The sequence below is a fragment of the Strigops habroptila genome, chromosome 6, assembly GCF_004027225.2.
Source record: "Strigops habroptila isolate Jane chromosome 6, bStrHab1.2.pri, whole genome shotgun sequence".
NCBI lineage: Eukaryota > Metazoa > Chordata > Aves > Psittaciformes > Psittacidae > Strigops > Strigops habroptila.
The window spans coordinates 71,160,793-71,176,476 of NC_044282.2; positions in this window are offsets into that span (position 1 = coordinate 71,160,793).

Here is a 15,684-nt window from a genome sequence, read left to right on the forward strand (position 1 = left end):
ATACTGGAACTTGCCTTTCTTTGCATGGAAGTACACTTGTTTATAGAACTTTTACTTTGTCTGCATAGATAAGAGTAGTTCCCATTGTAATGTTTGATGGTTTGAGCTGCTGGAAGTCCACTGAAACCTAGTCTTCAAGTTCAAAGTTAGAGGGCTAAAGCAGAGCTGGTACCTTGTTGTTTTGTCATCACTGAAGAAAGCTATAATCTCTTTTATAGCTGAAAACTACACTTTGCATGCTTACAAAGACTGCATGTGGGTCCTGTCAAAGAAGTGGGAGAATACTTTTGGGAAGTGCTTTAAAGTTCCAGAAGTGGAGTAGTGGTACTTTTTTCAGGGTTTGAATTAGAACTGTTCTCTTGCTATTCCCACCCACCTTCCCATACTAGGTACCTAGTAGAATTTGGGTATTGAACCAGGTTATAGGTTTTAGAACTTCAGTAATCATGAAAAGTGGGAAGTGTTAGATATGTTTTTGTCAAATACCTATGTCTGTACTGAAAAATCCTGCCAATGTTGTATTAATGTATATAGAGAAATACAATACAATGTGCTTGCATTGCTGTTGATGCATGCAGAGACTTTTGGGACCTTATTTGTTACCCTAGTAATGGATATAGCAGACCAGCTTCTGAGAGTTGAGTATGAAAATGTAATTGTAGTAGCATCATAAGTACTTACTATCACTTCACTCCGCATAACTAAGACATAGTGGAAGAAGCTATAGATATATAGATATATAACATATAGATATGTTGTCTGTGTATGTTATACAGCAACATAATCTTGCCAAAGCTAAATCATCTAAAGGGTTGGAAGTGGTCTAAAGTAGGAATGAATAGGGATATGCTTTCCAAAAAGTCTGCTGAAGATTTTCTGACATCAATTGTCATGACAATAGGTGGCACCCTTATGCCAATAAATATCATCTTGTTTAACTGAACCAGGCTTCCTTGGACTTATCTCCTGGAATTCCTTTAACCAAAATTACTGGAATTAAAAGCAAAAGCAAGTCATCAAAGCAGAATATTCATTAGGGAAATGGGGGGCATGCCTGGAAAACAAAAACATAAACTCCATTCTGACTGTTGAGTTTAACACGACAGAACTACCAGTACTGCTCTGTTGAGGAATTAGGGAATTCTGAGTATGAACAAGTGTTGAGCAATGCACACAAACTGTGTGTATGCTTTCTGGGTGAGGATTTTGACTCCTTTGGGGTTACTTCAGAGTACAAGAGAAACAAGATGTGTCCTGTTTTATTTGCTCTGTTGTGCAAACACTTCGGTGCGTGGGATATCCAGACGATCTAAAAACACCTGTACAAAATCAGGAAGGGAATCTTATTGGAATGGACTTCTCTCTGAAGAGTTTTTGTCACTTTTCCTTCCAATAGGAGCCAAAACCTGGAAAAAATGTTAACCAAACCTTGTGAAGCCACAAGCATTTGGGCTTGCGGTTTGGGTAAATGTTCACATCACTTCTTACTGTACCCTGAATGGACCTTCCTCACTGCTCCTCTGCTGGGATTGAAAGGAGATTAGGAAGAGGCAGAAGAGAGAACATTAACAATGCCTAAATGCACTGTAGAATGGCAAAAGGACACCATATATCAGGCAGTGGGAAAAGACATCTGCTCTCCTTGTATATTGATCTTGCTGATATAATTGGGTATAAGAAGAGAAGTTTTGTGAAGCATAAATTTAATGCATTTTTTTTTTATTTTCATGAAAGCAAAGTTTAAAGATCTGATGTAATTCTGAGGACATAAATTGTCTTAGGCCTGCAGATGGCTCATAAAATTTGCAAAGCCTCGACCATTTCTAAGCTGGAATTGGATCAGAAGAAGCTTCAGGATTCATTGAACTTTGCTAGTCTTGGCAATGGCTCTGTTACTCTTTTGCTGGCATTTTGTTTCATCCTTACATTGCAAAAGTAACATCTTATGGTGGTAATGCAAAACTGAAGGGGAAAATGAATTTGGGAAGAATTGTTGGAGCCAATGAGGTTCCATTCTAATTTATGAGACTTAACACAGCTGTTCTCTGGAAATTGTGCTGAAGTAGCTATGATGTTGTAGGGAAGATTAAAATTTCCTGTGTTTCATGAAACGTTATTTATTTGGATCTCTCTTCATTTCCCTTTCATCATCTCATGCTGGTTTTTGTAACGTTTTTTGCCAAGCAGTGTAATACCTGGACAAATTGTATTCATTATGAGGGATGCTGTCTCCAGGCTTTGGTGCCAAAATGGAATCGTTGATTTCTGCTTAGCGTTTGCTCCTCAGCAGCAACAGGTTTGGTTTTAGACAGGTGCTTACAGAGCCAATAGGACCAAGAGACTGTTGCAAGTCAGTTAAGTCTATCACATTGCACTTAAATTTGTAGACTCACAGCCTGGTTTGGGTTGGAAGGGAGCTTAAAGCTCATCCAGTTTCAACCCCTGCCACGGGCAGGGACACGTTCCACTAGAGCAGGTTGCTCCAAGCCCCTGTGTCCAACCTGGCCTTGAACACTGCCAGGGATGGGGCAGCCACAGCTTCTCTGGGCACCCTGTGCCAGCGCCTCAGCACCCGCACAGGGAAGAACTTCTTCCTAATGTCTAATCTAAATATTAAAAATTAAATGAAGGTGCTTTACCAAGCACTTTCAGATACTCATCTTGGACTGACAAATATCCTGTTGCCACTATTAAGTGTTTCTACTCCTTGAATTTCACAGATGGGAAAACTCATGGGTAGAAAATGAAGTATCTTGTAATGTTGTCCTAATTTGCAGCTTTCTATGAAAATACAAATCCTAAACCTGATTGTGCATTGTTTTATGTTTAAAAAGTTTTATTTAATCTACAAATTGTATTTGGAACTAGATGATCTCAAGGTCCCTTCCAACCCAAAGTATTCTGTGATTCTGTGATTTATAATGGCATAAAACCAGCTTAAGGAGCTGTACCTGTCTTCAACCTTTTATGAGTGTGAGTGCTCATTGTGCAATAAAGATGCATGTTTCCAGGTAGAAATATTTGTAATAAAGATTTGGGCTTTTGGTATTACTCTTTTTAAATAATCTTTCCAGTGTCAGTGAGAAAGAACTCCTAGATGGAAGGTGTGTGTCAAAGATGCTGACAGCTCTCTAACCTGTTCCTTAGTTGGGAACCTGTGCCAGCAGTAAGTTAAAACTTCTTTTTCTTTTCCTTTCTTACAGTTCTATTTAGGGTGGGCAGAAGCCATTTCATGGCAACATGTATCTTGATGAGGGGGAGGGAAAGGCTTGCCAATCCAAAACTCTTCCAGGGAGGCTGTCGTTTGTTAGAAGGATGTTCTGCTTTGTTATGGGCAAACAATTGAAATTGAAAAAGAAAAACTCAATTATTTTTTCATCTTTCATGAAGTAACTTTTGATTATTTTTGCGAGCATAAAGTCCTATTCACCCAGTTTCTGAAAGAAAAAGGAAGAAACAGTGTTTTGTATTTTTGATCTAGTTGAAGATGCTCCATCGCTGGCAGTGTTCAAGGCCAGGTTGGACAGAGCCTTGGGTGACATGGTTTAGTGTGAGGTGTCCCTGCCCATGGCAGGGGGTTGGAACTGGATGATCTTTAGGTCCTTTCCAACCCAAACCATTCCATGATTCTGTGTCCTTGCTCATTGCAGGGGGGTTGGAACCACATGACCTTTGAAGGTCCCTTCCAACCCAAACTATTCTGTGATTCTAAGATTTTGAGGGGAATGTGCAATGGGACTGTATGGAAAAGCCCTTCCCTACTGCATTTTGCTTTCACAACTAGAGTTCTGTTTACATGGCTGTGATTATTTCCCCTGGTATTTTGCATAGCAAAATCACTCATAACTAACAAGCTGTCAGACTTCTGAAGATCAGTAGTAAAAACTAAGCAGTGACTTTGGGACAGAAGATACCATCTGTCTTTAAATAACACTTTTCCTGAAGAAACGGTCTCTTCATACTGATGCATGACAAAAAGTGCCCCAGTTGTGCACTTGTTTTAGATTTCCTGTAGTTCCTTGGTGGTACAAGGACTGCCAAAATGGTGGTGACAGAGTCATCAACACATGGAATACTGTTTCATCCTGGTGAATCACTTACTGCGTGGTCCAGGAACTTGTCCTGTTTCTACTGGAAAAAGGAGCTTCTCCTGGCAGTGGATGCCAATTGAAAGGCAGTGTAATTTCTGGTCTGCCAGCTGCTCATAGTGAGGTGTAGGTTTAAGTTCAGACCTCTGTGGTCCTTAGTGAGTGGACAGTGGAGTCTGTCTTTGGTTTATTCATTTGAAGAGGTCCCTGAAGCTGTTAATGAGACATAGCTCATCTGTCTTGGGAATGGGTTGATGGATTTCCTCTGGGAACTGAACTGCATTTTGGCTTGCTTAGCTCCCAAACATTGTTGATATAGCTTGTTTACATGTTGTGTCCAAAGTTAAATAGTAATATATTTAAAATAGCTCTTCTCACTCATGTTTCATGTCTCCTAATCCTATGTTTAGTTCCAAAGGGTGCAGTTGCTGTCTTGAAAAATCAAAGCCAGTTGGACCTTTTTTGTCCAAAATCTAAGTGTTAGGTTATGACAGTGAACTGATGCCCTTCAGAACAACAGGATCATACTTTGTTTAAATACACTGTTTTATATGGGCTTGGAAAAGTCAGCTGGTTTTGAGGGACCTTGCTCTCCAATGATTCAGATGTGGGATGAGTAGGTGGGTTCTTTCTGTATAGCAGCTTCTCTAAAGCTTGTTTTTCCTGATCTCCGCAAGTACATCGGTATCAGAACAGTATATTGGGGATAATTTGCATAAGCATAATTTCATAGAGGTTTTAGAATTTCAAAGATCTTGCCTAACCTAATGCATTAAACATTAGAATTACAAACACTGGTGGTCCTAAATGCTGGTTTTGACTTTGCTCTCAATGAGACAAATTTAGGATGCCTAGAGCATACTGCACCCTGGCATTGGGGCTGGCACTGTCCTCTGTCATCTTCATAGTTTTCCTTTAAGATACATTATTTAGATGGTTCACAATGCAGTCACGTTTTGCGTTTGGCTTGTTTTGGGTTTTTTTCATATCTGAGCACATTCATTTTTACTGGTTACTACAAGAAGACTGTTCTAACTTACAGAATCCAAAGTTTAGGAGTCAAAAATATTTACAGAAGTAAATGCCATAGTGTCTGAAGCACTTGGAGAACCCTTCTTCATAAGAAAGAAAGGGCCTATTTACAGCTCATCTGTACAGACACAATGTGTGAAGTGTTCTGGCTCGCTGATCATCTGGTCAACTTTTATATTGTAAAACCCAACCAGATTGTGTGGTTTGCAGGGAGTTGCAAAACTAAATGAAGCACATTCAAAATACATTTCTGGTCTAATTCCATTTTCCAAATCCATGTATTAAACATGAATATAATAGCCCAGGTTTCAAACCCAACAATGTTGCTCTTATAACTCAGCATCTCTGTTTTCAGAGCGTTAGGAGTTTCCATAGGTTACACTGTACTCATAGCACACAGAGATGGGTGTAGATAGTAGCACACTGGCCTTCATCAATGGAGCACTATGAGAGCTCAAGAAATCATGAGCAATATGAAGGTGAGAGGTAACATCCACATTTGCAAGCTTCATTACAAGCTTCTCAAGGTTTTGAGTTCCTCAGCTCAGGGCTCAGATGTAGATTCCAGGCTTCAAGTGTGTAAATAGTTTTCTAGATACAGGTTTTGATGTCTTTTATTCAGCTCACTCTTTTCTGCTTGTGGGTTGTACCCCTTTGCCTGCTGAGACAGTAAGTTCTTTGGGGTACAGTCTCCTCCTGTGGATATGTACAGATCCTTGTGTGAGGGATTCTGAGCTCATGGGGACCCCCATTTTTTTCTCTCTCTGATAGGAGAGCTGAGTTGTAAGTCAACTGAGTGTGTCCCAGTTTTTAGGCTGGGACAACCTGCTCAGGCTTGGAAGCATTACAGTGATCTGAATAAGTAGTTGCAGGAGATACCTAATTGCCCAGGGAGTGAGGTGTGCTTAGCCTTTTGTAAAAGTAAATCAGACAAACTTTGGCTTTCCCTTACTTTGTTTCCAGCAGTACAGCAGAGATGCTGAGTGCTTCGATGCCACAAATGGGTTGCCATTTAGTATCTCCCCTTTCTGTTACCTCCACGTTTACCAGCAAAGGGTTAAACAAGGCATGATAGCCTTTCTAATCTTCAGACAATCCAAGTGCCTTCATGCATCAGACATTTCCCTGGGACCTGTGGGGACGCAACAGTAGGATTGACCACTAAAATGTGCTGTTTTATTGGACTTGGGCAAACAAACAAGGTTTTGGTCAAAGTGGTTAACAAAGACCAAACTGGCATGCTACAGGCTCATGTTTCTGAGTGTTCTGTGTGTACTGGGGAGCTCTGGGCTTAGCTGGAAACCTTGGATGTCATTAATGAGCCACCGTGCTTTCCTTAGGAGCTTCAGTATAAGGTTGAAAGGTGAAAGAAAACTCCCAGACCTGCACACCATGCTGCAGAATGCACAGATTTATCATGCACAGCTCTCTGGAGAAGTCCCCCACCAAGCTGACACTAACCCTGACAGCCAGATGTGCAACTGGGATAAGAGCAACAATGAAAATAGACTGTGGTTTACAACTGCTTGCAACAATAAACAAAGCATATCAAAGGATCCCCCCAAACATACTTTTTCTGTAGAAACCTACATGGTTTTATTATTCTAGTCTCTAACTTGAAAGCATTTTTGTCATTTTTGTAGAACAAGAATTAGATAGATTCCTACCAGGGACAATTGTCAGGGATTGGACTGGGTTTGCTGGTCAACCACATCCATCCCAAGAGACAGTGTGCACAGTCAGCAAAAACTTCCTTAAGGAAGATGTTACTTGCCAAAATCTACTTTCTTCAATTTGTGATGCATTTTTATGGGGGCATTATTTACACAGGGCTCTTCCCACTGCTCCATGCACGTTGTTACAGATGTCATTGTGTGTAGCTTCAGTTGGACTGTGCAAGACAGTCCTTCACTAACTGATGGTGAGTTCTTCTCTCTGGTTAATGGGATGAAATAAGAGTGTCCATCCCCTCCAAGCAGATATTCATTGCTTTTTACAGGTAGACACAAATGTCATATGTCCCTGCCCATGGCAGGGGGTTGGAACTAGATGATCTTAAGGTCCTTTCCAACCCAAACCATTCTGTGGTTCTATGATTCTGTGACACAGATAGACACAAATGTGGCATAACAAAATGCCATAAGAAGCTTTTGAAACACATACGAGTATCTAAGCATTTAAAATGTCTAGGGTGTAAATTGTAAGTGTTGCCCTGTGGAAAAATGAATTCAGCTTTGCAAACTGATCTGGAAGAACTGACCTGTCAATGGGGAAGTGACAAAAGCAGCTTTAATATGAAACAAGTAAAGCCTCTGTTTCTGCTCACTTTTTTCCTGAATCTATTTTAAATCTTTAGCATTCTTTTAGCCTCCTAATTTCTCTCAAGTTGAAAGATGCCTTGTTCTCCAAGGCTCGTATCACCTTACTAGGAAAGCCATGGAGAAGGACTCATAATGTCTTCTATTATACAGCTATATCTTTACTTAATGTTGACATGAAATTCCTTGCTAAAGTTATGGCAATGAAGTTGGAGGAATTTATTCCCTAAATTGTTTCAGCTGATCAAGCAAAATTTGGAATTCTCTCTATGTCCTGAAACTTCAGATAGGTGATTTGTGTTATCCTGACTCAGTCAAACTCTTGCCAATTTCCTGGAATCTGTGGGCTGAAATACTCGGAGTAGTTTTGCTTTTGCAGACACCGGCACTCTGCCATGGAATTAAATGTGAGAAAAATTTAGTTGTATTTGATTACTTCAGACTAGTTCCCTGTAAGGTGGAAAGGTCTGACCAAATAATAGTTCTTGGATTGATTTCTTCTATTCTGGCCCTCTCCCCTTCTTACCTCGGTGTGTTACTTCTGCAAGGCTCTGGATTTTCCTGAATCAAGCTGGGTATAATCATCAGGCAACAAAATACATAGGTGATAATTTCACCCATGCACTCTAGGTCTTCAGATGTCGAATGCCCATGTACATTGTCATCATTTCCTTGCTTCTCAGAGGCCACAGTTTAGGAAGCTGGTTGTTAAGGAAGGGTATCAGAAATGGAATGCCTGCAGAGAAATCTGTGAGTTCACTGAATTACAGCAGAATGAAGGGAGGTTTTGAGCACATTGCTGAGAAGTTGAATGATGCCTTTGGCTCGGGTGGATGTTACTCCATGACAGCTAATCAGAACCTGCTCTTCTCTAACACTGAAGCTGAAGCTGTCTAAGAATCATAGAATCACAGAATGGTTTGGGTCAGAAAGAACCTTAAGATCGTCTGGTTGCAATGCCCCTGCTGTGGGCAGGGACGCCTCACCCTAGACCATGAAGGTGAGATGCAAGGAAATAAAATGGTAAAAGCAGACAAAATAGATCTGCTGGTCAGAGTTGGTGGCTATGAAATTCTAGGTTTGGACAATTGTGACCTCATGAGTTTTTAAGATGAGATTCAAGTGTTCAGAAAGTAGAGACAAGGGCTGTGTGCCCCTCTCCAGGCTAGACAGATGCTTTTGCTCACTGCCCTGAAGACCCAGAGAGCTTGACACCCTTTGTTGCACAGTGGCATGGTACAGAACAGAGGAGAGTTACTTCTGGCTTCACAGTGAGGATACAAACTTAAACATGAGACTGAAGAAGACCTGGAGCCTCCCCCTTTCTGGGCATCTGCTGTTCTTGGTGTCATCTGTGAGAAGGGCTGATAGTATTTGCTGTGTCTTTGTTAGCATCTGGCTGTTTATCATTACTGCTGTAGGTAAGCCAGTAGCTGTCCTGCTGTGGCCCTCTTTTCCCAGTATTCCTGATAGACTGCAGACTTGTCAATGAGTGGAAGTGGGGTGGAAGCTGGAGTGCTTTCCTAACTCACTGGATAGTCTTTACATGCTGCAACAGACAAGCTCTTGTGGTTGTGGGATTCAAATATTACAAGCTTTGTTTTGAAACAATGACACAAGGAATGTTTGCAATGACTCTTTGTGCAGTGGTTTGTGATTTAGCTCATGTCTGGAAACCACAGTTTCTAGATTGCAGGACATCTCATAGCTTGGGAATTTCCAAAGTGACTATTAACTGGAATGCCAGTTTATATAACTGTGTCTGTGTGAGTTCAAGTTTTGTCCTCTTACAGGTGGCAGGGGAAGGAGAACAGGAGGAAACCTCTTACTGTTCATTTTGCATGAGTGTGGTGGAAGTTCAGACTTTGACTCTCACCCACCATGTCTGGAATGAATCTATCTGGCAAACCAAGTGCAGTCATGGCAAGAAATTCTATTTGCTACACTGAAGCCTTTCCTATGGGGCTGATCCAGCTTCTTATGAGGTCAATGGACAAGCCTTCAATGGGAATCAGAACAGCTCTAAGTGGGCTGTGTAGGTTCTTCAAATCTTGAATGGATGGAAGGGCCTGTTGCATTCTGAAGTTCATTCTGAACTGGACGCTGCAAAATAGATAGGATCAGAAAGCACACAGGGGGGTGTTTGAGACCCTTTGCTAAGAATGAGAAATACCATCTCTGTTGTGTCTTGGTCATGTTTTTTATTCAGTGATTCCTAAGGTAAAACAGTTAGAGAGCCCTTGCAGAGTACTGTGAACTAAATCCAAAACAGCAAGAAATGACTTCACCCTGACCCTTCAGTACTGTAGGGGAACTGCACTGCACCTGTACATTCAGTACCTAACCTCAGGCAGGAGGCATGGGTTCAGCCATCTCCAGTTAGCTGGTTTGCACAGTGGTTATTAGAAATCTCAGGTTAAGATCTCTGGTTTGTCTTTTCTTCGCCTTCATTGTGAAACTAAGGTGCAAATTCAGCACCAGCCACACCAGCCTGCTCAGTGGTGGTGTTTCCTTTTGGAATACCTGGTGAAGCAAACCCACACAACTTCAGTTCTGCCAAACAGGATATCTTCTTAGTGTGGGACCACATAAGGTTAAAGAAAACTGAGAGAATGAGAGACTGTTACTTGCTGAAGACACCATGAGCTGCAAGAAAATGTGTACATTCCCCAAAACCCTCATCCGAATTCAGAGCATGTCTGAGCTGAGTGTTCGGGCACTACTGAGTGAGAACATCAGGAAGGAATGAGAGGCTAGAGGCTGGGTTCAGAGTGTGCTTTGTTTGTTTTGCTTGGGTCAGTATATATCCGAGATGAAAGATTGTTCCGGCACTCAAAGCTATGTGCTCCTCTGCTTTCATTGCTGCTCTTTTTTCCTGACAGGAGGGGTGTCTGCTGCAGATTTGCTGCCTGGGGAATCAAATCATAGAACGGTTTGAGTTGGAAGGGACCTTAAATATCACCTAACTCCAACCCCCTGCCATGGGCAGGGACACCTTCCACTAGAGCAGGTTGCTCCAAGCCCCTGTGTCCAACCTGGCCTTGAACACTGCCAGGGATGGGGCAGCCACAGCTTCTCTGGGCACCCTGTGCCGGCGCCTCAGCACCCTCACAGGGATGAATTTCTTCCTAATGTCTAATCTGAATCTCCCTCTGTCAGTTTAAAGCCATTCCCCCTTTTCCTGTCCCTACATGCCCTTGTAAAAAGTCCCTCTCCAGATTTCTTTTATCCCCCTTTAGGTATTGGCAAACTGCTCTAAGGTCTCCCCCGAGCAGCCTTTTCTCCAGGCAATAGAGAAGCCAAGAACAGATGCAGTCCTGTGGCACGCTCATATCGGTGCAACATAATGAACTCATGAAGGAGGTGATTTCAGAGGACCGCAGTAACCTCTTGAGCACTCAGCTGTGGGCAAACACTCCAGGATAAGAATTGCTAAGCTGAATTTTTCCACATTTCTCTTCCCAGGCTCTCAAAACAGCAGTAGTGGCCTAAATATTAAGAAATAGAAAACCATAATATTACCACTGAATGATTTTTATTTGCTTTCTCATCTCTTTCAGTTGAAGGTGGCTAATCATGTGTTGTTTTAATCCTTTTGGAACTGAATGTTCTTAGACTTCCACATAAGAGGAACATCTCCAAGAGGAACATCTCACTAACTAGTGCCTTTTCCTTTAGTTACCAATAGCTCTTTGAATTTTCCCTTGTATCTTTCATGGCAGGGGGTTGGAAATTGATGATCTTAAGGTCCTTTCCAACCCAAACCATTCTATGATTCCATGACTGGAAATCTGCGCTTTTAAGGTGAAAGGTCCAATTGCAGTTTAGCATCTTTGACTGGCAAAGCCAAATCTTTTCAACAAGAACCACAAATATTGAAGGATTCCTAAGACAGTGGTGAGAAGTGTTCAAATTGCAGGCATGTTTACTGAAAAGTGATGCAAATGCAGTAAGAATGAGTGGTGAAAGCTAATGAGCCCTGCTGTAGGATATTAAAAGCTGCGTTCATAGCTGAGACCCTCACGTCAGGAAATGTGGTGACATGCTTTCTTCATAAGCATGAGTTAGCAGAGTTTACAGCAACCTGCTTCTGAACTTGCCATAGACATTTTCCAGAGATGAAATGCTGCTCTGATCCTGGGAATCTGAGGATTATTGGACAAAGAGGGACAGCAATCCTTTCTTCTCAGTAGATCTCGGGTTATATTGTAAAATGCAGAATGGTGCTAATACCTTAAATCTAGGAAAACAAAATGAATGAAAGGATTTTAAGATGGATTTTATCTCGACAAGTGAGTGATGCATTATAATGCTGCATAAACATGTAACCCTCACCTCTTCTGCATTACAAGGTAACATATTGTTTTGTTTTCAGTTTACCTCCCACCCTCTTAACTGTTGTTCTGTTTTCCATTACTGCAACTTGCAGTGTAACAACAGAATCATTGAATCATATGAGAAGGATCCAGCAAATCTTATTTGTTCCACCAAAATTCCTTCCATGTGTTGATGCTTCCTTTTTTCTTTTGCTAATTTTTGTCATGTGCTTAATTTTAGTCATTTCTCCCACACACTGGAGGCCAGCATCCTTCCCTCACCACCGACAGGTTTCAAGGCCTTACACGAAGTAACCAAAGCCTGTTGGACTTACCACATCCTTAGAAGAATGTAATCACTGTGTATAACTAAAAGCTGCCCTCAGAAAGAGGGGAAAGGAGAAGAGCAGAACAGAATAGCAAAATAGAGGACTTGGACTGGAGAATGTAATTGGTGATTCAAAGTAGAGATGCTAAATGGGATGAGAACTGGACAAGAGCTAAACCTCTTACTAAGACTGGAACATAAGGTTGCAAAATGGTTGAAGGGGGCCTACAAGGATGCTGGAGAGGACTCTTCATCAGGGACTACAATGGGTGATGGGTTTAAACTGAAACAGGGGAAGTTCAGGTTAGACCTAAGGAAGAAGTTCTTTACTGTGAGGGTGGTGAGGCGCTGGCACAGGGTGCACTAAGAAGTGGTAAATGCTCCATCCCTGGCAGTGTTCAAGGCCAGGTTGGACAGAGCCTTGGGTGACATGATCTAGTGTGAGGTGTCCCTGCCCATGGCAGAGGGTTGGAACTGGATGATCTTAAGGTCCTTTCCAACCCAAACCATTCTGTGATTCTGTGACAAGACATAAAATCAATTAACTGAAATCAAATGAGGGAAAATGTTGCACTTCCAAGATAATCTGAGGAAACTTGTATGAAAGAGTATGGGATCTTGAGCATGATTCTACTGACCCTTCTTATTCTACCCTTTGAAGTCACCCAGCTAGAGCTCAGAATCATACAGAATTTCACCAGGAATTTCATACAGAATTTCACTTACTTAACAGCACATTTTGTGCCTATATGTTTAGGGGCAGGTTTCCAACCATGGAATGCCTCTTTCTTTCCTTTGGGAAAGGGTAATTTGGGTCATTGGTCTCTAAAGAACTTTTTTTCCGACATAGGTTTTGATTTGCTCAAGGAAAGTGAATGGGATTTCTATTAGAAGCAAATGCATAGCAGAGCCATCTACTGCTGCCCTTGAACTGCTGGAGACTTTGCTCTTGTGTGTTTTATTCATCTCATAAAAAACAGCTTAGAACCTTGTAAAAAAAAATATATCACAGAAAAGATGTGAGACTTAGCACAAATATATACCACACACATAGGGTAGTCTTCGCATGGATCCAATAAACTTTCCTTTTCTTTTTGCCAACTTCCCATTGTTTCCTCATATATGAATTTGCTTTGGCTTCGGCCACGCTGCCTCCATTGTTGTTACGGGCTTTTTCTCTCTCTACAAATTCATAGCTACCCAATAAAAAGAAAAGAGAGTGAGGATACACTTTATTAGAGAGCCAAAGTATGTAAATGTTTATAAGAAGTGATGCTTACATTAATCTTAAGTAAACTGTAAGAACATATAAAACTTAAATGCTTAATACTTTCTGGACACTACGGTTTGGTACAGGATTAGAACTTCTGCTAGCCAGAATGTTATGAATTAGAGAACTGGAGCAGAGCTCCAACACTACTGTCCCTTGCAAGTTTTGAGTGGAAAGGTTTTAAAACAGTGTTTGAAAAAGCATTTACAAATATTTGGGTCATAATCACAGCCAGGCTCCAGAGGGATCTTTGCGTTCTTCCACTGGGTCAAAGGTCTGTATTTAGAGAGGTGGGAGATGTGCTTCCTCATGGCCACCCATCCATCAGTACATCAGTACAGCTGCTTTTGCAGTTGCTGTTCCTCATTCACATTGTCACTGGAGAAGCCAAAGACTCAGGAATGTGGATGCTGAAGCATGGTCTAAATTATCTGTCTTTTGCAAGGCAGAAGTTTGCTTTTCAGCACGGTCTTTAATTGCTCACAAGGAGTTAGGCAGAGTATTTGCACCACCAAGCTGCTCAGTATCAACATGGGTTTCATTTGAGAACTTCTCCTTTTTAGATGTATTTGAGAGTTCTCTCCTTTTTTAAGATGTTGGACTTGATTTTCTTCATCTTAGGATCACTCAGGTTTCCTATAGGGGAATAGTTTACCCATGACCCTCTGTTTTCTTGTGCTGTTTCTCATATGAGATGAATTTGTAGTGCTGCCTTTTGGTATAGATGAAAGCTTCCATTGGTCAGAAAAGCCTGTGAAAATCTCTATTTTGACCTACTGGGTGTTACTGGCCTTTGCAAATCTCACCTGTAACTTTTTCTGGGGCCAATAGCTGCAGCTAGGCTAAGGCATTCTAGAGAAAATGATAGTTTGACCAACAAGCCTGCATGACCATCATGTGAAGTAATTTTCTTTTTCACCTTTTATTTTCTGAAAAAGAATTATTTGTAAGGAGAAAGCACTTCCAACAAAAAGTTTCAGCTGTTCTGTTTCATAGCAGGGCATTTAGATTTCTGCTTCTATGTGTAGGAGTGGGTACATAAAAGAAAAAGTGCATTTCTTCCTTTACCTGTGCAAGCATCACTGTGTATTTCACTAAAATACAAACCAACCCCTGGCAGTGTTGGATGGGGCTTGGAGCAACGTGGTCCAACCTGGAAGGTGTCCCTGCCCATGGCAAGGAGGTGGAACTGGATGAACTTAAGGTCCTTTCCAACCCAAACCATTCTGTGATTCTATGATTTACTGTATCTGCTTCTGAAGTTGTGATTTCAATAGAAACTTCATGATTTTTGAGTGCATTGTTGATGACGTTGGGAGATCTGTAAAGAAATCAAGTTAAATAAGCTTTAATAGTGCACTGGTGCAATACAAAGTGAGCTCAAAAAGGCCATAAAGCAGCTGTAATATGGAGGTGGAATACTTCCATGAACAGCATAAACCACTGGGTTTATAAAGCACTGCTTTTCAGTGGCCACTACTCTGTAAAGCTGGCTGGGAAGTAGTGTGCTTCCATGGGATTCCTCCTCATGAGGCTGTTGTGGGGGTAGTGTAGTGGCTGTGCTCTCAAGAGTTATTTCTTACTTGTCCCAGCAATGACATTTCCATCTCATGACAACTTCCAGGTGTCTGAAATTTCTCTTTATTCTGCCTTGGAATGACGACAAGTCTACCCAAACCCAGGCTCTCACAAGAAGCAGCAACTTCTGTTTCAAATTGAAAAGCAGAAGTGTTTGACCAAACTCTCTCTTTTTTTCTGAAAGTGACTAGAATGCCCTCCTGCATGTTAGGAACATTACTGTCAAAACCCCTTTCCATGGAACGTTTTAGCATAACTCTATTCTTTTATGAAGAAAAGCTCTATCAAAAAATTTCTGACTGTCTCCTGTAATGTTTCACAAGCATTTTTAAAGCATCTTATTTGGATTTGTACTTTCTTCTGGCAGGGTTGTGTGTCTGAAATGTGTTGTTTTTCCTTTGAACAGTTACTGTTTCCGCATTGAGACTGAAATCAGAGAATCAGAGAATCCCAGATTGGTTTGGGTTGGAAGGGACCTTAAGCTCATCCAGATCCACCCTCCTGCCATGGGCAGGGACATCTCACACTAGAGCAGGTTGCTCCAAGCTCCTGTGTCCAACCTGGCCTTGAACACTGCCAGGGATGGAGCATTCACAGCTTCCTTGGGCAGCCTGATCCAGTGCCTCACCACAAATGATACTATCTGAATCTCTCTCTTACCTCTTCTCACCTCCTCCAATCTCAGCCTTTCTCAGCTGCCACCAAGGAAGTCTCCCCAGTGAAACCTGTCTATCCACTGCAACTTACTTTCCAT